This window comes from Schistocerca gregaria, chromosome 2 (assembly GCF_023897955.1).
Source record: "Schistocerca gregaria isolate iqSchGreg1 chromosome 2, iqSchGreg1.2, whole genome shotgun sequence".
Lineage (NCBI taxonomy): Eukaryota > Metazoa > Arthropoda > Insecta > Orthoptera > Acrididae > Schistocerca > Schistocerca gregaria.
Genome location: NC_064921.1, coordinates 161,153,559 through 161,181,217, shown reverse-complemented (window position 1 = coordinate 161,181,217; position 27,659 = coordinate 161,153,559). Strand labels below are relative to the sequence as shown.

The 27,659-nt window shown below is 44.1% G+C and overlaps 1 protein-coding gene across 2 annotated transcripts in view; it reads right to left on the bottom strand.

The window, feature by feature from the left end:
- LOC126336587 (disks large 1 tumor suppressor protein) overlaps positions 1-27,659 on the bottom strand; it is a 4,198,467-nt gene that overhangs the window by 1,663,203 nt on the left and 2,507,605 nt on the right. The window lies entirely within an intron of this gene.

Genomic DNA, 27,659 nt, shown 5'->3' with positions numbered 1-27,659 from the left:
AGGAGGCTAATACGGAATGCCGTGCTGGATCCCAACGGCCTCGTATCACTAGCAGTCGAGATGACAGGCATCTTATCCGCATGGCTGTAACGGGTCGTGCAGCCACGTCTCGATCTCTGAGTCAACAGATGGGGACGTTTGAAAGACAACAACCATCTAAACGAACATTTCGACGACGTTTGCAGCAGCATGGACTATCAGCCCGGAGACCATGGGTCTGGTTACCCTTAACGCTGCATCTCAGACAGGAGCGCCTGCCATGGTACGACGGTGTACTCAACGACGAACCTGGGTGCAAGAATGGCAAAACGTCATTTTTTAGGATGAATCCAGGTTCTGTTTATAGCATCCTGGTGGTCGCATCCGTGTTTGTCAACATCGCGGTGAGCGCACATTGGAAGCGTTTATTCGTCATCGCCATACTGGCGTATCACCCGGTGTGATGCTATGGGGGCCGGCCGCGGTGGTCTCGCGGTTCTAGGCGCTGAGCCAGGAACCGCGCGACTGCTACGGTCGCAGGTTCGAATCTTGTCTCGGGCATGGATGTGTGTGATGTCCTTAGGTTAGTTAGGTTTACGTAGTTCTAAGTTCTAGGGGACTAATTGTAAGGTGTCAGGCAAATCCAACACCTTCCATGATAACCCTGACATGAAAGGCAATCCAGTAGTATGTCATATAGCTCCGAATAAATCGTGACATTAAATTAACGAAAGTAATACGAGTAACGAGTGAGCAAATGGAATACCACAGACAAGAATGCCTAAATGCATGCCGTACCTTCCCAACATGAGACCGACGCAGTTCCGAGGGGAGAAACGAGAACAGAAGCCGAGAGCAGAATCGTGTTCAGCTAGAAGGCCCTACGATAAGGGACGGACTGGACACCCACTTCGCCAGCCTACCTCTAAGACTACCACCCGCACATTTCAATGTGAGACTTTTTCGCGTCTCTGTTACGTCAAGGACCACCCCCAGCCCATGTTAAAAGCTAGAGCCCTCCAGAAAAACAGTATAGATCTTACGATAACACAAAAAGGACCACACCAGCTGCAGGTTTTAGCGTGACACTTTTTCGCGTCTCTGTTACGTTGCAAACTTTAAAAACATTGCCCCACCACGAAAAGTATAACGTTTCTCATTGGATAGACAGAATTTTTGTAGGCGGAGCTTAAAGTTAACATTGAGACCCTGATTGGTCAGATGAAAACACAGCCAAATAGCTTTTTTAAACCAACTTCGGTAAATGTAGTAAGGAGAAGTTAGAGTTGAGTTGCTTCCGAGATGGCGAGGTGAGCGGAGCTCTGCTGCCCGCCGCTGCCCTGACGCTGCCTAAACACCGACAAGGTAATGAACGCACGCGATGCCGCATTTTTGAGCGCATAAGGCTTCACTCAGAACTGCAGATGTCTCATCTGTTATATCCCATTTTTTTGCGTAATACTAGTCGATCGTTATTTAAAATTCATGGTGTTCACATTTGCCACTTGAAGAAGAGATCTGAAACGCGATGATTTTTCTTTTATATAGTTATTGAGAAGCCACATCAGCCACTGTAATTTACGACAAGTTAGATAAGTAATTAAAGATAATTGAGGGTCACTGTAGACCATTTTGATAGTTTTCACTTTTGTGAAATTTAAATTAAACCTAGATTATAGATGTGATATGGCATAGGTCATTCGACGATCAATTGTAGAACTTGGAAACACATTGAGGGAATATTCGTTCACATTTTTGTTGAACGCATTTGGTTTTTACCATCCTGTATTAAAACACTTCCTTTTATCAATAGTGCAATTTATAAACAATGTTTTGTGAGTAGAATAATATTTCGAATGGTAAACTTGATTGCTTTTTCTACGTTATTTTACCAGCTAACTAAAAATAGAAAAGCGTTGAACCCCTTCCACTAAATTTAGTTAGTATTAAGATTGTTTTACAGGGAGTGCAGTGGAGCTGACGCTGAGATCATTTAGTATTTGGTTCTATCATCGTTAGTCTCACTGAACTCTTCTGAATTCTACATGTCATGTGTGGTCTGGCGTCTCCTTACCAGCAACAGGTCCCAGGTTCAAACTAGTCAATTCCTTAAAAAACACGCTCAGAGCGTCGTTGCGCGAAAGTGGTAGGAAGACACGATATAGAACAAACAGACACCACCATGAATGTTTAGATAATAACCACAGATGTTAAGTCCCATAGTGCTCAGAGCCATTTGAACCATTTGATGCTATGGGGCGCCATTGGTTACACGTCTCGATCACCTCTTGTTCACATTGACGGCACTTCGAACAGTGGACGTTACATTTCAGATGTGTTACGACCCGTGGCTCCACCCTTCATTCGATCCCTGCAAAACGCTACAGTTCAGCAGGATAATGCACGACCGCATGTTGCAGGTCTTGTACGGGCCTTTCTGTATACAGAAAATGTTCGGCTGCTGCCCCGGCCAGCAGATTCTCCAGATCTCTCACCATTTGAAAACGTCTGGTCAATGGTGGTCGAGCAACTGGCTCGTCACAACACGCCAGTCACTACCCTTGATGAACTGCGGTATCGTGTTGAAGCTGCATGGGCAGCTGTACCTGTACACGCCATCCAACCTCTGTTTGACACAATGCCCAGGCGTATCAAGGCCGTTATTACTACCAGAGGTGGTTGTTCTGGGTACTGATTTCTCAGGATCTATGTACTCAAATTGAGTGAAAATGTAATCACATGTCAGTTCTAGTATAGTATGTTTCTCCAAAGAATACCCGTTTATCAATTGCATTTCTTCTTGGTGTAGTCTCTCTGTGTGGACATGGATGGCCAAATTTAACTTAAATGATTTCCAATGCGTCTTATGTGTCCTTGTTCAATAGATATATGTTTTCTATATTGAACATGTGTTTGATGAATGTGGGGCATCACGCATTACACTGGGGTGAGAAAGCGCATGGCATACCTCCTAACATCGTGTTTGACCTTGTTTTCCCGATATAGCGCAGCTACTCGACGTGGCATAGACTTAAAAAGTCGTTGGAAGTCCCATGCAGGAATATTGGGCCATGCTTTCGCTATAGCCGTCCGTTATTATAAAAATCTGTAAATTTGTGGTAAGATCTTATGGGACCAGTCTTCTTAGCTCATCGATTTCTAAGCTTACACACTGCGCAATCTAACTTAAACTAACTTACGCTAGGGACAACACACTTAACCACACTTAACTCACACACTTAACTGTGACGAGGGGGGGAGGGGTGAAGGGGGGACCCCCGCGGACCGTGACGAGAACGCCTGAGACCGTAATTGGGGAAGTGTTGACTGTGCAGGATTTTGCGCACGAACTAACCTCTAGATTAACTCGCAGAAGCGTTCGATGGGATTCGCTGTAACTGCCCAGAATGTTCTTCAAATCAATCGCGAACCATTGTGGTCTGGTAACATGGCGCATTGTCGTTCATAAGAAACCCATCGTTGTTTATGAACACAAAGTCCTTGAATGGTTGCAAATTGTCTCCAAGTACTCTGGACCAGAGAACACAGTCCACAGCAATATGTAGCCACCACCAGCTCGCACAGTGCTTTGTTGACATCTTCGGTCCATGGCTTCGTGAGACATGCGTCACACTCGATCCCTACCGTCAGCTCATACCAACTGAAATCGGTAGACATGTGACCAAACCCCGGTCTAGGGTCAAACCGATAAACTCACGACCCCGGGAGAGCCGCTGCAAGCAATGTCTTACTGTCAGTAAAAGCACTCGCGTCGGTCGTCTGATGCCATAGCCCATAAACGGCAAATTCCGCTGCACTGTCGTAACGAATACGTTCGTTGTACGTCCCACATCGATTTTTGCGGTTATTTCAGGCAGTGTTGCTCGTCTGTTAGCACTGACAACTGTACCCAAACGCCACTGTACTCGTTCGTTAAGTGAAGACCATCGGCCGTTATGTTGACCATAATGCTTGAAATCTGGTATTCTCGGCACACTCTGTACACTGTGGATTTCGGAACACTGAATTCTCTAACTATTTACGAAATGGAATATCCCACGCGTCTGCCATTCAGCGTTCAAAGTCTGTTAATTCTCATCGTGCGGTCATAATCACGCCGGAAATCTTTTTACGTGTATCAACTGAGTTCAAATGACAGCTCCACCAATGCACTACCCTTTTAACATTGTGTATGTGATGCTACCGTCTTCTGTATATGTGTTTATCGTTATCTCGCGACTTTAGTCATCTCAGTTATCTGTTGAGAGGAAAGTATAACAAGGAAGTATGCATTTCTCCTCCTTACACGAGGCATCACAACAACGTTTCACCAGGCAACGCCGATCAACTGCTGTTTGTGTATGAGAAATCGGTTGGAAACTTTCCTCATGTCAGCACGTTGGAGGTGAATGCTCTGAAAAGCTAATCATTTGCATATCACAGCATCTTCTTCGTGTCGGCTAAATTTCAAATCTGTAGCACGTCATCTTCGTGGTGTAGCAATTTTAATGGCCAGTATTGTACTATGTGTACAGCCGGGTGACAGACTTGGGTATCGGTTTTACTCTGTTCACGTAGGTTTAAGATAGAAATAAACATCGCCGTATGTATTAGCTCGGTGCATAAATTCGTAGCGTTTTTGTTTTCCATGTTGGTATTCCGGTTGCTATGGCTTTATTTATCGATCGTCTTTTTTGATTTATAGTTCACTATTGCTGTTTGAGTTTACATATTGTCATTTTGTCATTTGGAGATAGTGAGTGGAGCTGTCGACTCCTATAAAATGGAGAGTCGAATGGAAAAATGGGAACATCTCCGACATTTTCTTCTGTTTGAGAGGAGTGACAGCAACGGAGACAGCCAGAAACATTTCCCCAATGTACGGGGACACTGAATTCTCTTACTATTTACGAAATGGAATATCCCACGCGTCTGTCATTCAGCGTTCAAAGTCTGTTAATTCTCATCGTGCGGTCATAATCACGCCGGAAATCTTTTTACGTGTATCAACTGAGTTCAAATGACAGCTCCGCCACTGCACTACCCTTTAAACCTTGTGTATGTGATGCTCCTGCCATTTGTATATGTGCTTATCGTTATCTCGCGACTTTTGTCATCTCAGTTATCTGTTGAGAGGAAAGTATAACAAGGAAGTATAATGGGAGTTCGGAGTACAGTTTGGTTCACGTACGACGCAAGCGCTGCGTTCGACATTGCTTTGGAACCCCTATCACACAGACAGGCTCCCACTGCCACAGTCACTGCGTCACGTTGTTCGGACTCCTTAAGGTGGCGGATCGATTTTTGTCGAACGAGGAGAGTTGGGCGCGGTCTCTGACAGTCAGAGAATATCTTTGTGCCGTTTAGCACTTCAGAATGGTGTAGGTATTTGCTCACGTAGCTTTGAACAGACACAAATTAAACACTGGTAAATCATCCTTTAGACTGGCAATGGCGAGGACAGCTTTCTGAAGAAGAGAAATTTGTTAACATCGAGTATAGATGTAACTGTCAGGAAGTCGTTTCTGAAAGTATTTGTATGGTGTCTCTTCATGTATGGAAGTGAAACATGGACGATAAATAGCTTGGACAAGAAGAGAATAGAAGCTTTCGAAATGTGGTGCTACAGAAGAATGCTGAAGATCAAATGGGTAGATCACGTAACTAATGAGGAGGTATTGAATAGAATTAGCGAGAAGATAAATTTGTGGCACAACTTGACTAGAAGAAAGGATCGATTGGTAGGACATGTTCTGAGGCATCAAGGGATCACCAATTTAGTATTGGAGGGCAGCGTGGAGGGTAAAAATCGTAGAGGGAGACCAAGAGATAAATACACCAAGCAGATTTAGAAAGATGTAGGTTGCAGTAGGTACTGGGAGATGAAGAAATTTGCACAGGATAGAGTAGCATGGAGAGCTGCATCAAACCAGTTTCAGGACTGAAGACCACAACAACAACAAATCAACCGTTTAGCATGGACATAAAGTCAGTAATCATGACATTCAATAGGACGTTTCGGTGCAGATATCTGCAATGTGCGAATGTGTGGAGAATCACGGGGCTGTACAATTGTTAGTGTGCAATTGGAGTGAGGTTGCAGAAGGCTACCATATCTGTTTATGTTGAGAGAATTTCGAGTGGTTTACGCATTGGATGGAAATATTACTACAGCGAATTCAAGCGACATTTAGTCTTCTAGCGACGGAACAATCGTTACAGATCCTAGCGCACACGTAACGGAAAGTGTGGCAACTGCCTCCTGAAATACGATGATAAACCATTCATAACGTGGCAGCAGCACTTGGTAATAGGTCCTCTTGGGGCTAAAGGAGCCAGAGGGCCACTGGACCAGTAGGCTGCTCTCTGATGCAAGTCCCTAGGGGTCTCGTCACAAGGGACATATGAAACGTATGCAAACGTGTAAGAGGACGGGAAACGGGGTCGTGGCTGCAAGGGAAGAGACTGGAAAATTTGAAGATGGTTGAGGAGGTGAATAAAGTACAGGGTGTTTCTAAAATGACCGGTATATTTGAAACGGCAATAAAAACTAAAGGAGCTGCGATTGAAATACACCGTTTGTTGCAATATGCTTGGGACAACACTACATTTTCGGGCAGACAAACTTTCGAAATTACAGTAGTTACAATTGTCAACAACAGATGGCGCTGCGGTCTGGGAAACTCTATAGTACGATATGTTCCACATATCCACCATGCGTAGCAATAATATGGCGTAGTCTCAGAATTAAATTACCCGAAACCTATGACAACGTGTTTGGCGGAATGGCTTCACATGCAGATGAGATGTACTGCTTCAGCTGTTCAATTGTTTCTGGATTCTGGCGGTACACCTGGTCTTTCATGTGTCCCCACAGCAAGAAGTCACAGGGGTTCATGTCTGGCGAATAGGGAGGCCAATCCACGCCGCCTCCTGTATGTTTCGGATAGCCCAAAGCAATCACACGATCATCGAAATATTCATTCAGGAAATTAAAGACGTCGGCCGTGCGATGTGGCCGGGCACCATCTTGCATAAACCACAGAAAAATCCTCTGTTCTAAGGAATACACCATGTTGTCCACAGCACACTTGCACGTTGTGAACAGCACACGCTTACAGCAGAAAGACGACGTACAGAATGGCGCACCCACAGACTGCGCTGTCTTCTATATCTTTCACATCACTTGCAGCGCCATCTGTTGTCGAAAACTGTAACTACTGTAATTTGGAAAGTTTGTCCGCCTGAAAATGTACTGTTGTCCCAAGCATATTGCAACAAACGGTGTATTTCTATCGCTGCTTGTTTAGTTTTTATTGCCGTTTCAAATTTACCGGTCATTTTTGAAACACCCTGTAGCATAATTGAAGAGTTACAAGTATCTCTGTCTCTCTGTCTCTCTCTCTCTCTCTCTCTCTCTCTCTCTCACACACACACACACACACACACAGATGGATAGACAGATTCACTGTGCTGGGTGTATAGGTGCAGATATTTTTATTGGCGACAGGACAGTGTACTGAACAACACTACGTCGAACCAATAATTATAGCTGAGCCGTAGCGCGGCTGGCGCCAGTATTCTCGCACTTAGAGTGGCATCGCTGCCATCGATTATAGGGTCACTATCTTTCCCTACCGTGATTCAGGCCGGTGGTCGGGTGGTTAATGAGGAGAGAAAAGAGACAGCGGAGTGGATATTCGGAGGGTCTGAGGTGGCTTGTTGACGTTTACCGTGAGGCCTGTGGTACGTCGCCTGTACGCTATGGGCAGCGTCAGCGAGAGATCCCGGCAGTGACTTGATGGGACCTCGTGTTTGGTATCGCGGTGGTGCACTGTTGTTTTTTGGGGATTTTCTGCTGCTTGTTACTGGCCATTGAAATTGCGATGTGTCCATCGCGTGACGGAGGAAATGTGAGGTGCTCGCCGCTGTTGGAGGTGAAAACGCTTAGTCTGCCTTGTGTCTGTGCAGGAAATTATGTGAAGTAAATAGCTGATACCACGGCGACGTCTTGCTCTCACTCGTTGTTGAATGTGTTTCGGAAGTACTGAATGGTGAAGATATCTCACGTGTAAAGCAAAATCTGTGTCAGTTACATGTGCATTTATATGCCCTTCTTTAGTTGCAGAAGTTATAGAAGTGTGAAAACAGAGAGATATGTCGAAGGGACGTAAAGTTGAAACCCTTTCAATAAGTGAATACACTCGAACGCTGTATTACTAAAGGTGCCTTTCGATACCAGCACCTACCTTGGATAATAAGTGTTATTCGGAGGTTGTCATGGTACTGTAAGTAATTATTATATACAAAATTGTTTATTCTGATTATACTAAATTGGAGATATGAGGTCGGTTGTGTGCCGCTCTAAATTGCTATTGTATCCTCTGTATGGCAGCCTAGCATTGTCAGTGGCTTCAATCATTATTCCTGTCATATTTCGAGTTTTGTATTCGCGTGTTTGCTTAAGCTGACACTATTGAGTTGTAAGAACTATAAACAAGGAAATCAAACTGAGTATTCTGTGGGTTCAAGACGATATTCTATTACGTGGTACCTTAGTTTGTTAGAGGTTAGAAGTATTTTACGTGTTATTAATATTCTGCTGTTTACTTTGTCTAAAGAGGAGCTAGTTCTGTGAAGTTGTCGTTTATATTTTATTAGTGTGTTACGCGTTCTGCCTTTTCATGTTAATTGTTTTTAAGAAGCTACAAATGTGTATGTTGCAGGTAGCTGAAACTGACGTGTTCACAGGGGTCGCGTCCTGACGGGTTTGATAGTGGCCCTTTTTACTACGGCGCATCCGGCTATCCTCCTTCAGTACATTTGTCTCGCTTATATCGTTACTACGTTTGTCGAGTGCAATTAGGGCTTACTGTAATCACCTTATATGTTGAAGATAAGTATCTCCCTTGCTAGGGCGCAAACCTTCGTGGATATGGTCGTATTCTCATCTGTAAAGGTTGACAGTGTTATTCATTTGTTCTAGTCACATGTGTGATTATTTATCATGTTATATTTAATGTCAGTAAAATGTAAATCTTAGCGAGGTCCGAATTGGGACGTTGTATTCTCCTCTTGCGGAAACAAGTTTAAGTGATTTTATTCTTTTTTTAAGTAGCCTTTACATGCGTACATTTTTCCTCCTTTATGGGGATTTTATGGCTTCCACGTTAATTAAAATTACAATAAAGGTAAATTTGGCAACGGAGGGTTTCGTGTATTTATTAGTTACTAAGTGGATCCCAAGGTAAGTGCAGGAACCCTACCAATAGCTATCAGGACTTGTATGTTTTTAGGTCCGTCACTGCCCGTATGTACATGAGGAAAGAGAAACCCTGGGCACCATGTCAGGTGTAGAAATGTGAACATATGGACAAAAACGCTTATTATAAACTGACTGGCGTAGTTCACTTAATAATGCATTTGCGACCGTGCCGAAAACATCAAGTAGTAAATTATATGACGTGCTTGCAGGAACACTGTTAGACGCAAAGAAAAAACAACGAACAAACTGATGAAGGTTCTTATTAAGGTACCAAGGACCACAGTGTCTGCACAGCCTGTATATACAGGAAGAGCCGCGCTAAGTAGCCGCACGGTCTCAGGTGCCTTGCCACAGTTCGTGCGGCTCCCCCCGTCGGAGGTTCGAGTCCTCCCTAGGGCATGGGTGTGTGTGTTGTCCCCAGCGTAAGTTAGCTTAAATTAGATTAAGTAGTGTGTAAGCCTAGGGACCGATGACCTCACCAGTTAGGTCCCATAGGAACTTAGCACAAATTTCTAAATTTGAAAGGGAGAGAGATACAGCACGATTCAAGAACAACTGTCACTGCAATACGTAGACATACACTCCTGGAAATTGAAATAAGAACACCGTGAATTCATTGTCCCAGGAAGGGGAAACTTTATTGACACATTTCTGGGGTCAGATACATCACATGATCACACTGACAGAACCACAGGCACATAGACACAGGTAACAGAGCATGCACAATGTCGGCACTAGTACAGTGTATATCCACCTTTCGCAGCAATGCAGGCTGCTATTCTCCCATGGAGACGATCGTAGAGATGCTGAATGTAGTCCTGTGGAACGGCTTGTCATGCCATTTCCACCTGGCGCCTCAGTTGGACGAGCGTTCGTGCTGGACGTGCAGACCGCGTGAGACGACGCTTCATCCAGTCCCAAACATGCTCAATGGGGGACAGATCCGGAGATCTTGCTGGCCAGGGTAGTTGACTTACACCTTCTAGAGCACGTTGGGTGGCACGGGATACATGCGGACGTGCATTGTCCTGTTGGAACAGCAAGTTTCCTTGCCGGTCTAGGAATGGTAAAACGATGGGTTCGATGACGATTTGGATGTACTGTGCACTATTCAGTGTCCCCTCGACGATCACCAGAGGTGTACGGCCAGTGTAGGAGATCGCTCCCCACACCATGATGCCGGGTGTTGGCCCTGTGTGCCTCGGTCGTATGCAGTCCTGATTGTGGCGCTCACCTGCACGGCGCCAAACACGCATACGACCATCATTGGCACCAAGGCAGAAGCGACTCTCATCGCTGAAGACGACCCGTCTCCATTCGTCCCTCCATTCACGCCTGTCGCGACACCACTGGAGGCGGGCTGCACGATGTTGGGGCGTGAGCGGAAGACGGCCTAACGGTGTGCGGGACCGTAGCCCAGCTTCATGGAGACGGTTGCGAATGGTCCTCGCCGATACCCCAGGAGCAACAGTGTCCCTAATTTGCTGGGAAGTGGCGGTGCGGTCCCCTACGGCACTGCGTATTACCCTACGGTCTTGGCGTGCATCCGTGCGTCGCTGCGGTCCGGTCCCAGGTCGACGGGCACGTGCACCTTCCACCGACCACTGGCGACAACATCGATGTACTGTGGAGACCTCACGCCCCACGTGTTGATCAATTCGGTGGTACGTCCACCCGGCCTCCCGCATGCCCACTATACGCCCTCGCTCAAAGTCCGTCAACTGCACATACGGTTCACGTCCACGCTGTCGCGGCATGCTACCAGTGTTAAAGACTGCGATGGAGCTCCGTATGCCACGGCAAACTGGCTGACACTGACGGTGGCGGTGCACAAATGCTGCGCAGCTAGCGCCATTCGACGGCCAACACCGCAGTTCCTGGTGTGTCCGCTGTGCCGTGCGTGTGATCATTGCTTGTACAGCCCTCTCGCAGTGTCCGGAGCAAGTATGGTGGGTCTGACACACCGGTGTCAATGTGTTCTTTTTTCCATTTCCAGGAGTGTACATAATACATACACTGACAACCCGAAACATTATGAGCACTGCCCACCTCGAGATTGAATTATTCCTGGTGGAGTAACAGACAGGAAACTATATGAACAGATAAGCGGCGAATGGGGGAACCATCCTAGCGATGATATGAATCGCAAATATGTAAATCCACTAACATGAGTAAATGAAGCAAAGGGCAGATTGTTATGGCCAGGCACCTGTCAATGAGCTTCTGAGAGATACCGATGGTAGTTGGCTGTTCCTCCCGACTGGCGTAAGCATCTGTGGAAAGAGGTTCGAGGATGGTGTAATTATGGATAGGAGACATGGTGTTGGGCTACCACGCCTCATAACCAATCTTTGTGATCGGATGATTGCCCTATCTGCGATGCAGACAAGCGATAATTTGGAAGATCAGACTATGGAGCACAATGCTGGCGGAGACAGAAGTGTTTTTGGGTACACTATTCATGACCTGTTGTTGAACGTTGACTTCCTTGGCAAACGACCCCCACGTGCTTACATATTTGCCCAACGACATCGGGTATTACGATTGCCGTGGCGGGGTGGGGCGGGGGGAGGGGAAGGGGAGGCTGAATCATCAAGAACGGTCCGTGGATCAATGAACATTTGTCATCTGCTTGGAGTAATCACATTTGATGTTGCACCATAATGATGGTCGCGTCAGGATAAGCCATCACCCTGGTGATGTCTTCTCGAAACATCCACCACTCCACGGTCACAACCCGATGGAGGCAGTATTATGCAATGGGGGACGTCACCTGGACTTTCATGGGACCATGGTACCATCAGAGCTGTGATTACTGGGCGCCGCCTCCATCCCCTTCTTAGTTGATGTCTATTCCGACGGCGATCGCTTCTTCCAGCACGGCAACTGTTCCGTGCCACAAGGCAAGAATCGAGCTACAGTTGTTTGAGGAGCATGGAAATGAACTCATGTCTTGGCCATCAAATTCGCGTAATCGGAACCGATGGAACGTACACTACTCGCCATTAAAATGGCTACACCGCCAAGATTACGTGCTACAGACGCGAAATTTAACCGACAGTAAGAAGATGCTGTGATTTGCAAATGATTAGCTTTTCAGAGCATTCACACAAGGTTGGCGCCGGTGGCGACATCTACAACGTGCTGACATCAGGAAAGTTTCTAACCGATTTCTCATTCACAAACAGTAGTTGACCGGCGCTGCCTGGTGAAACGTTGTTGTGATGGGGACGTTTGCAAGACAACAACCGTCTGCACGAACAGTTCGACGACGTTTGGAGCCGCATGGACTATCAGCTGGGAGACCATGGCTGCGGTTACCCTTGACGCTGCATCACAGGCAAGAGCGCCTGCGATGGTGTACTCAACGACAAACCTGAATGCACGAATGACATAACGTCATTTCAGATGTGTTACGACCCGTGGCTATATCCTTCATTGGATCCCTGCGAAACCCTACATTTCAGCAGGATAATGCACGACCGCATGTTGCAGGTCCATGTACGGGCAATTCTGGATATAGAAAATGATCGACTGCTGCCCTGGCCAGCACATTCTCCAGATCTCACCAATTGAAAACGTCTGGTCTATGGTGGTCGAGCAACTGGCTCGTCACAATACACCAGTCACTACTCTTGGTGAACTGTGATATCGTGGTGAAGCTGCATGGGCAGCTGTGCCTGTACACGCCATCGAAGCTCTGTTTGACTCAATGCCCAGGCGTATGAAGGCCGTTATTACGGCCAGAGGTGGTTGTTCTAGGTACTGATTTCTCAGGTTCTATGAACCCAAATTGCGTGAAAATGTAATCATATGTCAGTTCTGGTATGATATATTTGTCCAATGAATACCCGCATATCATCTGCATTTCTTCTTGGTGTAGCAATTTTAATGGCCAGTAGTGTATCTGGGGCATTGTTGGGTGCCAGTTCCACGACATGACACCACTGGTCCATAATTTACTGGAACTGAGTGGCCTGTAAGTAGATATCTACTGCCACATACCTCTGGAAACATACCAAGGACTTGTGGAAACCATGCGACAGAAAATATCTTCGTTATTGCGGTCAAAAGGTATGTCATCAAGCTATAAAATAAATGGTCATAAAATTCTGGCTCAACGGTGCATTTTTATATCTAAACTCGCAGAAAACCTGATTTTAAAGTCAAGTTTCCTGTACTGTCTAATTTTCACACATGTATGGACAGCAGAGCGAGGTAGTGCAGTGGTAAGATATTGGTCTTGCATTCCGAAGGACAGTGGTTCGAAACACGGCCTGCTATTCTGTGGTTTCCCTAAAACGCTCCAGGCATATCCAGAAATGGTACTTCTAAAACGAACAAGTCTGATTTCCATCCCCATCCAACCCTAATATGAGTTTGTGCTCCAGATCTAACGACGTCGTCATAAACGGGACATTAAACCAGCATCCTCCTCCCTCCCTTTTTATTTCTGGCATTAAACATAATTTTATGCATCATCATCATCATCATCATCAGTGTTTTGCCTAAAGGCAGGTTTTCACATGGTAGTTCTCCAGGCTGTCCGGTCTTCTGCCATCCTCTTCAGGTCTGCATAATTTCCTCTTCCCTTTATATCGTCTATGATCTTGTGTCTCCTTCTGCCTCTCAGTCTTATCCCACAAACCAGTCCTTCCAAAGCATCTGCTCCCTTCTGACATTTTATTTCCTATTCTTATCCTTACTTTCTGATGCAAGATGCAGGCACCGATATTTCGCTCCCTGAATATAAAAGAATGGGGCAGTACAAGCTTTAAAAAAATTGTTCAAATAGCTCTAAGCACTATGGGACTTAACATCCGAGGTCATTAGTTCCCTAGACTTAGAACTACTTAAACCTAGCTAACCTAAGAACATCACACACATCCATGCCCGAGGTAAGATTCGAACCTGCGCCTAGAACCGCACGGCCACTCTGGCAAGCTGTTTCCATATCAGTTGGACCCTTGGACGCAAGTTGTCAATAACCCGCTGTCCAGGCTGGTGGTTGCTCGATAATGCAGTTGGCTGTGTATGCATATTTTTATAGAATGAACTAGATCCTCGGGTCCAACGGAACCGATCATTGTCTGGAAATGGCTATGTTCGGCTACTTGGAGCCCATTTGCAGCCATTCATGGACTTCATGTTCCCAAACAACTATGGAAGTTTTACGGATGACATTGCACCATGTCACTGGCCCACAATTATTCGCGATTGGTTTGAAGAACATTCTGGACAATTCGAGGGAATGATTTGGCCACCAAGATCGCCCGACATGAGTCCCATCGAACATTTAGGGGACATGATCCAGAGGTCATTTCGTGCACAAAATCCTGCGCTGGCCACAGTTTTGCAATTATGCACAGCCTAGTAATGACCTGCCTCAACAATGGATGGGCCGTAAGGACTGTACTGATCCGGCGTGCATCATTAGCCTCGAAGATTGCATGATCTCACGTATGTATTTTTTCTTTTTGTTATATAACGTTCTCCCCATTTACGGTAGAAATAGCTCGAGCCGATTGCTATGCCTACAACTCTCGATTTAAATTATAATGAAAGACACATCATATCGCTTCTTGGTATTAAGCACAAAAATATGCGAAAGTTGTTAAAGGTAATACTTTCGCATTTGACTGCTAGTTTCTTTTCAGTCACCATGATTCCAATTTCGAGCACAGGATCATTGTAAAATGGAAGGCTTCGTGGATACTCACATGCATAGAATTTAAATATTTATTCATCTGATGGAGTTACATTTTCCTGGAGACATGTGAGTCTCAACTATATCTTCGAAAAGGATAGAAACTAAAGTAATGAATTAACATTTGTTCCAAAAGGGTCTCCCACATCCAAGGCATATGTACTAACTATTGCACCACTGTTGCGCTGCGGCTCGAACAGCTGCACGGACGGCCCTAGTGCAATGCCCTATTAAGCAGGAGACTTATGTTGAAGTTCGGGCTTGGCACAAAATTTAATTCATTACTTCAGCTTCTATCGTTATCGAATTTAAATTTCCTTAATAATTTCGTGTTTCTTCGGTTTACTCTCAGTTTACAACATGTGCACATCAGAGTGTCAACTCGATTCAACAGGTCCTGCAATTCTCCCTCGCCTTCACTGAAAACAGTAACGTAATCAGTAATTTGCTTTCCTTCTGAATTTTTATCCTACTTCTCAATCTTTCTATTATTTCCGTCATTTATTCTTCGATGTACAGATAGTAGGATCGAAATACTGCACCACTATCCTACACCTTTTGTAATCAAAACACTTCATTCTTGGGCTTTCATTCTCACAAGGCTCTAAGTAACGAACGGCAGACAGTGCGACGAGCACACTGTTCAGAAGAACAAAAGCTGTACGAACTAGCGTATCAACCTAATAATGTTCTGGTATAAGTTAAGCAACCGCCGATTATGTACAAAATGGTCAAATAGTTCAAAATGGCTCAGAGCACTATGTGACTTGACATCTGAGGTCATCAGTCCCCTAGAACTTAGAACTACTTAAACCTAACTAACCCAAGGACATCACACACATCCATGGCCGAGGCAGGATTCGAACCTCCTACCGTAGCGGTCGCGTGGTTCCAGACCGTAGCGCCTAGAACCGCTCGGCCACAAGGGCCGGTCGCCGAATATGTACAATTACACTTTTATCTCTCTCTCTCTCTCTCTCTCTCTCTCTCTCTTTCTCTCTCATGTGTGTCTTTCTTTGTGTGTGCATTTACGCCATTTTGCTCACAGATCTACGAGTACATCCCCAAATAACGCAAACACACACACGTACCGCCGATGAGCTATCGTGCTGGACAAACATTTATCTCCGATCGTCGCCTGGAGAACGATGAACAGCCAGCTACGTTAATTGCCGCAGAACGCACGTAACAGAACGCAGAACGTTTCCGTGCGAGCGCTGGAAACTGTTGCCTGCTCCTGTCAATTCACATTACTAAATGTATTTCAGTAGCGGACCGGGGTACGCAGCGTACTCGTACAATAAAATGCTAATGAGAGAGACATAGGACATCATGAACGAAATAACACTCATTAAAGAGGCCGTTAACATGGTAATGATGCGAGAGAAGCGTGTCGCACCCGCGCAGTATGGGACGAACGCTCTTGTCCGCAACACTACAGGACTAACTACGCTACTGGCCATTACAATTGCTACACCAAGAAGAAATGCAGATGATATACGGGTATCCATTGGACAAATATATTATACTAGAACTGACATGTGATTACATTTTCACGCAATTTGGGTGCATAGATCCTGAGTATCAGTACCCAGAACAACCACCTCTGGCCGTACTAACGGCCTTGATACGCGTGGGCATTGAGTCAAACAGAGCTTGGATGGCGTGTACAGGTACAGCTGCCCATGCAGCTTCAACACGATACCACAGTTCATCAAGGGTAGTGGCTGGCGTATTGGGACGAGCCAGTTGCTCGATCACCATTGACCAGACGTTTTCAATTGGTGAGAGATCTGGAGAATGTGCTGGCCAGGGCAACAGTCGACCATATTCTGTATCCAGAAAGGCCCGTACAGGACCTGCAACATGCAGTAATGCATTATCCTACTGAAATGTAGGGTTTCGCAGGGATCCAATGAAGGATATAGCCACGGGTCGTAACACATCTGAAATGTAACGTCCACTGTTCATAGCGCCGTCAATGCGAACAAGAGGTGACAGAGACGAGTAACCAATGGCACCCCATACCATCACGCCGGGTGACACGCCAGTATGGCGATGACGAACACAGGCTTCCAATATGCGTTCACCGCGATGTCGCCAAACACACATGCGACAATCGTGATGCTGTAAACAGAACCGGGATTCATCTGAAAAAATTACGTTTTGCCATTCGTGCACCCAGGTTCGCCGTTGAGTAAACCATCGTAGGCGCCTCTGTCTGTGAAGAAGCGTCATGGGTAACCGCAGCCATGGTCTCCGAGCTGATAGTCCATGCCTCTGGAAACGTCGTCGAACTGCTCGTGCAGATGGTTGTTGCCTTGCAAATGTCCCCATCTGTTGACTCAGGGATCGAGACGTGGCTGCACATTCCGTTACAGCCTTCTGGATGAGATGCCTGTCATCTCGACTGCTAGTGATACGAGGCCGTTGGGATCCAGCACGGCGTTCCGTATTACCCTCCTGAACCCACCGATAACATATGCTGCTAACAGTCATTTGATGTCGACCAACGCGGGCAGCAAGTCGCGATACGATAAACTGCAATCGCGATAGGCTACAATCCGACCTTTAACAAAGTCGGATACGTGATGGTATGCATTTCTCCTCCTTACACGAGGCATCACAACAACGTTTCACCAGGCAACGCCGATCAACTGCTGTTTGTGTATGAGAAATCGGTTGGAAACTTTCCTCATGTCAGCACGTTGGAGGTGAATGCTCTGAAAAGCTAATCATTTGCATATCACAGCATCTTCTTCGTGCCGGCTAAATTTCAAGTCTGTAGCACGTCATCTTCGTGGTGTAGCAATTTTAATGGCCAGTATTGTACTATGTGTACAGCCGGGTGACAGACATGGGTATCAGTTTTACTCTGTTCACGTAGGTTAATAAACATCGCAGTATGTATTAGCTCGATGCATAAATTCGTAGCGTTTTTGTTTTCCATGTTGGTATTCCGGTTACTATGGCTTTATTTATCGATCGTCTTTTTTGATTTATAGTTCACTATTGCTGTTTGAGTTTACATATTGTCATTTTGTCATTTGGAGATAGTGAGTGGAGCTGTCGACTCCTATAAAATGGAGAGTCGAATGGAAAAATGGGAACATCTCCGACATTTTCTTCTGTTTGAGAGGAGTGACAGCAACGGAGACAGCCAGAAACATTTGCCCAGTGTACGGGGATAATGCGATTGGACAGAGCACTAGAAGAAAGTCTTTTCTCATTTTAAGGAGGTTAGTTTTGAAGTTAGTGACTCTACACGGTTCGGGTAAACATTCGGGGTTTGACGGAGATCGTTCAAACGCATTAATTCACAATGATCCACGCCGTTGCACACGAGAACAGGCAAATGTGATGAACTGTGATCCCTTCACCATCGTGTTCTACATCTACATACATACTCCGCAAGCCACCTGATGGTGTGTGGCGGAAGGTACTTTGAGTACCTCTATCGGTTCTCCCTTCTATCGCAGTCTCGTATTGTTCGTGGAAAGAAAGGTTGTCGGTATGCCTCTGTGTGAGCTATAATCTGTCTCATTTTATCCTCGTGGTCTCTTCGCGAGATATACAAAGGAGGGAGCAATATACTGCTTGACTCCTCAGTGAAGATATGTTCTCGAAACTTCAACAAAAGCCCGTACCGAACTACTGAGTATCTCTCCTGTAGAGTCTTCCACTGGACTATCATCTCCGTAACGCTTTGGCGATTACTAAATGATCCTGTAACTAAGCGCGCTGCTCTCTGTTGGATCTTCTCTATCTCTTCTATCAACCATATTTGGTACGGATCCCACACTGTTGAGCAGTATTCAAGCAGTGGGCGAGCAAGTGTACTGAAACCTACTTCCTTTGTTTTCGGACTGCATTTCCTTAGGATTCTTCCAATGAATCTTAGTCTGGTATCTCCTTTACCGATGATTAATTTTATATGGTCATTCCATTTTAAATCACTCCTAATGCCTACTCCCAGATAATTTATGGAATTAACTGCTTCCAGTTGCTGACCTACTATATTGTAGCTAAATGATAAAGCATCTTTCTTTCTATGTATTCGCAGCACATTAAAATTGTCTACATTGAGATTCAATTGACATTCCCTGCACCATGCGTCAATTCCTTGCAGATCCTGCAGCATTTCAGTACAATTTTCCATTGTTACAACCTCCCGATATACTACAGCATCAACCGCAAAAAGCCTCAGTGAACTTCCGATGTTATCCACAAGGTCATTTATATATAATGTGAATAGCAACGGCGCTACGACACTCCTCTGCGGCACACCTGGAATCACTCTTACTTCGGAAGACTTACATTTGCATGCAATGGTGAAGGTTCAAAACCGCGCATGTATGGCCTGCATACTCTAAGACGAAACCATAAAATTCAACGGGTGATCATATATGCATCTCTGCTTACTCGTCATCAATTGGCTCGTAAACGACTCCGAGTATTCCTGTCCCCTATCGCACTAGTGACGAGACTTGACACCTCATGTTAACGTATGGCGAAGAAAGGAATGCCTCCATACAAAGACCTGCGCGCATCCACAAAAGATAATGTTAGGCATTTGGTGCGACGGCGAAGATGTGGTGTACTACTGATTGCTTCCCCGAGGTGTAACCATCACTGCTGACGTTTGTTACCAACAGCTGAAACCTTTTGCGGACGCAGTCCAAGAACAACGACCAGGAAGCCTGTTTGAAGTGACACAACTCCACGATAACGCCTGTCCACATTCTACTCGACTTACAAAAAAACACAATACAAGAGCTGGACTTGGAAGTCATTCCGCACTCACCTTATTCACCTGATCTTGCGCGTTCAGATTTTCACCTTTTCTTCCTTTATCCAACAACCTTCAACTAACTTCCTTTCTGCAAGAAAATGCCCTCCGAACATGGCTACGCCCCAAAACCACGTGATTTCTACAGCCGCGGAATCGAAAAGTTATCCCTGCGTTGACAGACTGTTGTAAATAGTGGAGGAGAATATATTATTGACGACTGAAGTTTCTGTTGTGTGTATCTGTTGTATTTATTAATCTTACGGGAAAACGCTACGAACTTATGCACCAACACAATATTCTTCCGCAGTTTTTGGTACAACATCGGGAGTCCTACGGAACGTAAACCACGCCGGCTTGACGAGCACACCGATTTATTACTGCCAGATTGAAACATATTTAGCTGTACATGAGAAACAATGGAGCAACACACCCTACGGCAGTGAGGCAGCGAACTTGCAACGAAACGGCGGCGAAAGAGCTGTGGTCGCTAACCACCGGTGCTACGCAGCGATCTTACCGATCGCACTGAAGCAGTAGCAGTTATAGCAGAATTGGGGCGACGTACACGCGTTTTCAACCGTAGCAACAGCCGCCGTTACTCTGCATTAGATGCAAACGCTTTGGATGTTGAACTGCTTGCTAAAGAGGTGAAGAAATACCACGAAATACAGGACACATGTCTCAAAGAGTACCACGATCCTATTAACCCTTTCAGTAACATTTTTTTTCTAACTGAAAGATATTAATATGAAGTTATTTTAATTAATGTCATAGTCATAACCAACAATAAGAAATAAATATTTACCGCCGTTTCGTTTCCAGCGTGGGAAGGGGTGGGACATACATAGTTTCTCATAGATACCTACGGAGTTTCAGAATACGAACGCGCAAAGTTTACGAGTTGCAGATAAATTATCGCTCTTTACATATTACCCCTGCTACCTTAAGAATTTAAAAAAACTGTACTGCAGTCGACAGTTTCCTCTGAATCTAAAAATGGTATAAATTTAAGTTTGTAGTTCTTCCGGCCGTCCTTTACGACAAGTGCATATTACATGGGTGGTTCTTAAAGAGTAATATTGTATGTACTATAATTTATAAAATTAATAATCATACACTAAACAGCGAAGACATTATGACCATTGCCCACGGCGACGGTGGATGACACCTGGTGGCGTTGGGATACATGCGATAGCAAAGCTATGTAAGCGAAGCAGACACAGAGGGGGGGATCACAATAGCGAAGATATGGGCTGCGAATAGGTAAATCCATTGAGATAAGCGACTATGACAAAATGCAGATTATTGTTACGCAGAGCTTGTGAACGCTTATCTCGAAAACGACGAAGCTGGTCGAATGTTCACGTGCTACTGTTGCGAGCGCCTGCGGAAGGAGGTAGGACATTGAAACCACCACGAGGCGCTATATGGTTGGACGTCCATGATTCTTCAGAGAACGTGAGGTTCGGAGGCTTGTCTGCTCTGTAAAGTAGGATGTATGGTGATCTGTGGCATCTCTGCCGAAAGAACACAATGCTGGTGTACGCGTAAGTGTTTCGGAGCACACCGTTCATTGTACAGCGTTGAACATTGAGTTCCGCAGCAAATTACCCCCACGTATTCACACGTTGACATAATGACATGGTAAGGCACTGGATTCGCAATCGGGAGGACGACGGTTCAATCCCGCGTCCGGCCATCCTGATTTAGGTTTTCCGTGATTTCCCTAAATCACTGCAGGCAAATGCCGGGATGGTTCCTCTGAAAGGGCACGGCCGACTTCCTTCACCATCTTTCCGTACACCGATGAGACCGATGACGCAGACAGCTGCGAACCATCTGCATCCGTTCATACTTGATGTCTTCCCCTGCAGCCATGTCACCTTTCAGATGTATAATTGTCCGTGTTTTGGAGCCAGAACCGTACTAGAGTGGCTTGAGGAGCATTGTAGTGAACTCACGTTGATGTCCCGGGGACCAAGTGGGCCTGATATAAATCCTACGGAAAGCATCTGGGTCGCTGTGCGGTGCCATTACCGCATGCGCAAATCAGCGACCCGTTATTTACGCCGATCTCATGACCCGTGCATAGCCATATAATGCCACACACCTCTAAAAACCTACCTACAAACTTTCGAATCCGTGATACGCAGAATCAGTGGTGGATTTCATTCCAAAGACGAACAAACAAGATATTAAGCAGGTAGTTGGTTCAAATGGCTCTGAGCACTATGGGACTTAACATCTGAGGTCATCAGTCCCCTAGAACTTAGAACTACTTAAACCTAACTAGCCTAAAGACGTCACACACTTCCATGCCCGATGCAGGATTCCAAACTGCGATCGCGCGGTTCCAGACCGAAGTGCCTAGAACCGCTTGGCCACAACGACCGGCCAAGCAGGTAGTCATTAGTCATAATGTTCTGGTTGATCAGCTTATATACAGGGTGATTCAAAAAGAATACCACAACTTTAAAAATGTGTATTTAATGAATGAAACATAATATAACCTTCGGTTATACATCAATACAAAGAGTATTTAAAAAGGTTTTTTTTCAGTCAAAAACAAGTTCAGAGGTGTTCAATATGGCCCCCTCCAGACACTCGAGCAATACCAACCCGATACTCCAACTCGTTCCACACTCTCTGTAACATATCAGGCGTAACAGTTTGGATAGCTGCTGTTATTTCTCGTTGCAAATCATCAATGGTGGCTGGGAGAGGTGGCCGAAACACCATATCCTTATCATACCCCCATAAGAAAAAATCGCAGGGGGTAAGATCAGGGCTTCTTGGAGGCCAGTGATGAAGTGCTCTGTCACAGGCTGCCTGGCGGCCGATCCATCGCCTCGGGTAATTGACGTTCAGGTAGTTACGGACAGATAAGTGCCAATGTGGTGGCGCTCCATCCTGCTGAAATATGAACTGTTGTGCTTCTTGTTCGAGCTGAGGGAACAGCCAATTCTCTAACATCTCCAGATACTGTAGTCCAGTTACAGTAGCACCTTCGAAGAAAAAGGGACCAAAAACTTTATTGGCTGAAATGGCACAGAAAACGTTCACCTTAGGCGAGTCACGTTCATACTGAGTTGTTTCCCGCGGATTCTTAGTGCCCCATATACAGACATTGTGACGGTTGACTTTCCCATTAGTGTGGAAAGTTGCTTCATGTTTGCTGGATGCGTGGTACATTTTCATCAGTCGTTCTCGGCCGTCCAGAACTTTTCCCTTTGCACAAACACCCATTCTCTGTAAACTGTTTATACCAACGTTTAATACACCACCTATCAAGAGGTTTAACACCATACTTCGTTCGAAATGCACACTGAAAAACTGACGTCGATTCACTTCTGCCGTACTCAATAACACAAAAAGCTTTCTGTTGAGCGGTCGCCATCTTAGCATCAACTGACGCTGACGCCTAGTGAACAGCGCCTCAAGCGAACAAATGTACAACTAAATGAAACTTTATAGCTACTTTAATTCGCCGACAGATAGTGCTTAGCTCTAGTAGTAGTAGTAGTAGTTTTATTCATCCGTAGATCTCTTTTTACAAGGATATAGGACATGTCAAAGTATTTACAAGCTTAGATCAATTTACAATAAGCTAATTCGTATACACATATATTTACAGACTTCTAGTTAGAGACAATCATTAGATTTTACTCCTGGTATACAATAAATTATTTACAAATAACTCATTAAATAATGTAATGCCACACTATTCACTCATATTTCACTATCAGTCACTGCACACACTATACACACATTGTTTCATAACACTTCACTCACTACATACACACACACACACACACACACACACACACACACACACAGGTGATCCTTGGGCCATTTTCTGTACTGCAAGTTCCCATTTGCTATCCTGAAAAACTGAGTCAGCATCCCTTCATAATGAGTGAGATGTTGAGCTCAGAAAGAGGAAGAGGTGTTAGTATTGTGCTATGCATAGCTTGAGGGGAGAGTGTCTCTAGAAAGGAAAAAAGAAGAAAAATAATAAAGTGAAGGTGTTATGTGGAATATTGGATGTTTTATAATCATCATTATTATTATTATTTGTTTGTATAACATTTTTTTATCAAACCCCTACTCTGCTTTATCTAAGTAATCCTTCAATGTATAAAATGTATTGTATAACAGGTACTTTTTAGCTGCCTTCTTAAATAAGTGTATTTTTGAAATTTCTTTAATCTCTTTTGGTAATTTATTGTACAGTTTTATTCCTTGGTAGAAAATGCTGTTTTGAGTTTTATGTTTATTTTTTCTTGGTAAATGTAAGTTGAGTCTATCTCTTGTTGCATGGTCATGGACAGAGCTGTTTGTGCAGTAATTGCCAATGTTACTTTTGATGTGTACAACTGACTGGTAAATGTGTTCACATGGAGCAGTTAAAATTCCCAGTGTTTTGAACAGATCTTTACAATGAGCTCGACTACTATTTCTGGTTATTATTCTTATGGCTCTTTTCTGGAGTTTGAAAATTGTGTTCATATTTTGTGGATTTGTTCCCCAAAAAAGAATGCCATAGCTAAGAATTGAGTGTACATATGAATAATATGTAACTAAAAGACACTGCATGTTACACACAGATGATAGAATTCTAAGGGCATAACATGCTGATGACATTCTGTTTGCAAGTACCTTTGTGTGTTCGCACCACTTCAGCTGAGAGTCAATATTCATTCCTAGAAATTTTGCATTTGTTACACAGTCTATAGAGGTGCCATCTACATTTAATTTAACATTGTCATTTTTCCTCTTCAAACTGAAGTTCATGGCATTAGTTTTCTTTATGTTTAATGTCAATTTGTTGCTTATTGACCAATCGTAAACTTCCTTGAGAGTTTCATTTGCTTTCTCGGTAAGGAGTTCTCTTGTTCTCTCAGTGACTATAATATTGCTGTCATCAGCGAAGAGAATTTTCTCACCATGAGTAACACTACTGGGAAAGTCATTGATGTATATCAGGAATAGTATTGGTCCTAATATGCTACCTTGTGGAACCCCTATATTAATATATTTTGGTTCTGATAAGTATTTTACTAAATGTTTAGATCTATTTGAAGTATGTGTTATCTCTACTCTTTGTACCCTATCTGTTAGGTATGATCGAAACCAGTCATTAGCTACCCCTCTTATTCCTAATGCTTCTAATTTATTTAATAGAATCTTGTGGTCGACTGTATCAAAAGCCTTAGAAAGATCCAAAAATATGCCTGTGACACACTCATCTTTATCAAGAGCATTAAGTACAACTTTTGTGAATTCTACTATGGCTGACTCCGTATTTTTGCCACTTCGAAAACCAAACTGTGATTTGCTTAAAAGATTGTATTTATTCAGATAATTCATTAATCTGTCTTTCATAATTGCTTCTATTATTTTTGAGAATGCTGACAGCAGCGAAATGGGACGGTTATTTTCTATGTCTTCTGCATTACCTTTCTTAAGCAAAGGTACAACTCTTGCCTGTTTTAGCTGCTCTGGAAATGTCCCTGATGTGAAGGATTCATTTATTATATTTGTTAATGGGCCTTGTATAATCCCTATGCATTGTTTCAGTACACACATTGGTACATCATCTAAGCCTTCTGACTTTTTATTTTTTAGCTTTTGAACAGTTTTATTGACTTCATTCTCTGTGGTTGGAAGTAACATCATTGTATCTAGTGCAACAATTTTTGCAGGTGTTATATTTGTTTTGGGGAATTTTTGCTGTAACTTCTCTGCAATACTTGAAAAATGCTCGTTTACATAGTTTGCTAAGTGTTGTGGATCATTTATTACCTTATCCCCCTCCCTTAGCAGTATGTTATTCTGCGTTTGTTTGCCTCTCCCCGTTTCTTTTTTATAACATCCCAGACTGCTTTGCTTTTATTCTCTGCATTATATATTATTTTGTCATTAAATGACTTTTTTGCAGCAATCAGCACCTTCCTATAAATCTTTTTGTATCTATGATAGAAATTTAAGAATTCTCGATCATTGTGAATCTTTTTCATGGAACTGAGGTGTTTAAGTGTTTGGGAGGACTTCTTAATACCTGCTGTTATCCATCTGTTTTTGTGAGATGTTGATACAGTCATGCATACTTTTGGAAATGCTGTTTCAAAGTTCAATTTAAACAATGTGGAGAATTTGGAGAATTTCATATTCACATTGGTTTCCTTATACACTTCATCCCAGCTTTGTTTTTCTAGTTCTTTTGAAAAATCTTTTATTTTGATTTCTGATAGATGTCGTTTATAGGCTTGTAGTTTAGGGAATGAGTCAATGCCTGATTTTACTGTTGTTATTTGACAGAGATGGTCTGATAGTCCGAGATCTTTTACAGATACATCACATTTTTCCCTGTCTATATTTGTGGCCACATGGTCAATTACTGATGCAGTCATTGTAGTAACCCTTGTTGCACTATTGACCAATAGGGACATGCCAAAACTTTGAAGGATATTTATGAAGGTGCTGCTGGATTCATTTATGATATTAGTGTTGATGTTTATGTCCCCACACAGAATTATGTTGACCTTTGTACTTGAGACTTTATCTAGAACTTCTGTTAATTTATTGAAAAAAGTGTCCACACTACCACTGGGAGATCTATACACACACAAAATGATTAATTTCTTGGTGATATCGAGCCCTGATAATTCAATAGCTGATATTTCAATGTGTTTGTCTTCACTTACTGTACTGAGGTCATGTCTAGATTTGAACTGAGTTCCTTTTCTGATATAAATGCATGATCCTCCACCCCTTGAAGTAGTTCTGCAGTAAAAGTTTGCCCTTTCATACAATGATAATACTACATGTTGGATTTCTGTGTCTCTACACCAGTGCTCAGTAATACAAACTACTGTGCAGTTCAAAGATTGGAGCTCAACTTCTAATGCTTGTATTTTATTTTTTATTGATTGCATGTTTTGATGGAGGATTGTTAAGTCTGTTAAATGCCCCATGTTACTCTTTCCGATGGTTTGTTTTTCTTTGTGACATCTGGTAAGTGTGATTTTTGAAGTGTTATAATCTGTCTTGTGAGTGATTGTTTCAGTATTTTTTGAACTGCTAGAGATACTCTTTAGGCAGGGGAACCTGTTGTCTGGATTTATCCTAAAAAAGACCTACTTTTCCTACCTATGACAACAGGTATTTGACCATGTGTGGCCCGAGATCCACCCCCTATACTTTCATGAATCAGCTGTACCAATCTTCCCTTCCCAGTCCTGTTTAGGTGTAGGCCATGCCTAGTGAAACCCCATCTGTTGATAGTCCCGACGGGCACCAGAGAAACATGAGCAAAGTTAGCCGTCCTCAGAGCCATCCCCAGCCCCACATTGATTCGCCTCACAGCTCCATCAAGGCGTGGCTGATCATGACGCCGGAACAGCTCAACAAAGTGTACATTGGTGCCATGAGTCAGGGAAGCTATCTTGTCCAGGTCACCACCAATTTCATATGCCCCATCCCTGTCCAAACTGTTTCCCGCCCCACCCACTATCACTACATGGTCCTCTTTTGTAAAATCCTTACATAAAGACCCTAGGTCCTCTATCACATGACTTAGCCCTGCATTTGGTTTGAAGATACTGGTGGCCTGGTACGCTGCCCCTAAACTTTCCTGTAACTGAGGGCCTACACCTCGCCCATGGCTACTACCTAGCAGCAGCACTTTCTTCTTCCTAACACTTTGTACATTCCTAGGCTTCTTGGCCTCGGTTGAAGTGTGCTGCACATTTCCTGCTCCTCGTTCTACCTGAGGCTCTTCTCCACTTAACTCTGGCAGTGGCAGATACCTGTTTTTGGTGTTGATGATAAAACTATCAGATCGCGTTCTCTTTCTTCCTATCCTCCTACCAGCTGCCAGTTCCCAACCACCCTCCTCCCCCCTATTTCCCTTG